The following is a 1916-nucleotide window of genomic DNA, read 5'->3' as shown; positions in this document are numbered from 1 at the left end:
GAAGAGAAAACTTGTGCCTGGTTTACAGATGGTTCTGCATGATATGCAAACACCACTAGAAAGTGAACAACAGTGGCACTGCAGCCCCTTTCTGGGACTTCCTTAAAGGACAGTGGTGAAGGGAAATCCTCCCAATGGGCAGAACTTCAAACCATGCATATGGCTGTTCATTTTGCATGGAATAAGGAATGGCCAGATGTACAATTATATATCGATTCATGGGCTGTGGCTAATGGCTTGGCTGGATGGTCTGGGACTTTGAAGGAACATGATTGGAAGATTAGTGATAAGGATGTATGGGGAAGAGGTATGTGGATAGATCTCTTTGACTGCACCAAAGGATTAAAGATATTTGTGTCTCATGTGAATGCCCACCAAAAGGTGACCTCAGCAGAGGAGGACTTTAACAATCAGGTGGATAGGATGAGACTTTCAGTGGAAACTAGCCATCCTTTTTCCCCAGCTACTCCTGTCATTGCTCAATGGACTCATGAGCAAAGTGGCCATTGTGGCAGGGATGGAAGTTATGCATGGGCTCAGCAACATGGACTCCCACTTAGCAAGGCTGATTTGGCTACCGTCACTGCTGAGTGCCCTATCTGGCAGTAGCAGAGACCAACACTGAGTCCACGATATGGAACCATTCCTCAGGGCAATCATCCAGCAATGTGGTGGTAGGTTGATTACATTGGACCACTTCCATCATGAAAAGGACAGGGTTTTGTTCTTACTGGAATAGATACTTATTCTGGATATAGATTTGCCTTCCCTGCACACAATGCTTCTGCCAAAACTATCATCTGTGCATTTACAGAATGCTTTATCCACCGTCATGGTATCCCACACAGCATTGCTTCAAATCAAGGGACTCACTTCACAGGAAATGAAGTGTGGCAATGGGCCTATGCTCATGGAATTCATTGGTCTTACTATGTTCCCTACCATCCTGAAGCAGCTGGCTTGGCCTCTGGATGGCCTACTGAAAACACAATTACGGTGCCAGGTAGGTATCAACACCTTGAAGGGTTGAGGCAATGTTCTCCTGGAGGCTATATATGCTCTAAACCAGCATCCAATATATGGTTCTATTTCTCCAATAGCCAGTATTCACAGGTCCAGGAACCAAGGGGTTGAAATGGGAGTGGTACCACTCACTATTATGCTTAGTGACCCACTCAAAAATTTTTTGCTTCCTGTCCCTGCTACCTTATGCTCTGGGGGTCTGGATATCTTAGTCCCAAAAGGAGGAACACTCCCACTTGGAGACACAATACTGATTGTATTGAACTGGAAATTAAGAATGTCACCCAGCCATTTTGGCTTCCTCATGCCTCTGGATCAACAGACAAAGAAGGGCATTACTGTACTATCTGGTGTGATAGATCCTGATTACCAAGGGGAAATTGGATTGACATTACATAATGGAGGTAAAGAAGAACATGTCTAGAATACAGGAGATTCTTCAGGATGTCTCTTAGTACTACCAGTCCTGTGTTTAAAGTCAATGGAAAGTTACAGCAACCCAATTTGATATGACTGCTAACAGCCCAGACCATTCAGGAATGAAGGTTTGGGTCACTCCCCAGGCAAAGAACCATGACCAGGTGAGGTGCTTGCTGAGGGCAAGTGAAATACAGAATGGGTGGTGGAAGAAGGTAGTTCTGAATATCAGCTATGACCATATGACCAGTTGCAAAAACAAAGACTGTGTTTGTTATATTTCTTCATTGTATATGTGCATCAAATATTTTTGTTTCCTTGTTATGAACTGTGACATGTAAATAAGGTTTATGTATTTCGGTTGTACGTGTGTTAGCATATCATGTTAGGTGCAAATATGACTTTATAATTGTCCTTATTTAGAGAGTATATATGGTTAAGAAGATGTGTACAACTGCCAAGTTGACAAGGGGTGG

Source organism: Orycteropus afer, unplaced genomic scaffold, assembly GCF_000298275.1.
Source record: "Orycteropus afer afer isolate SDZICR_OR568_19922 unplaced genomic scaffold, OryAfe1.0 scaffold00817, whole genome shotgun sequence".
Taxonomy (NCBI): Eukaryota; Metazoa; Chordata; class Mammalia; order Tubulidentata; family Orycteropodidae; genus Orycteropus; species Orycteropus afer.
The sequence above is the reverse complement of the archived record's forward strand: the minus strand, read 5'-3'. Positions refer to the sequence as shown.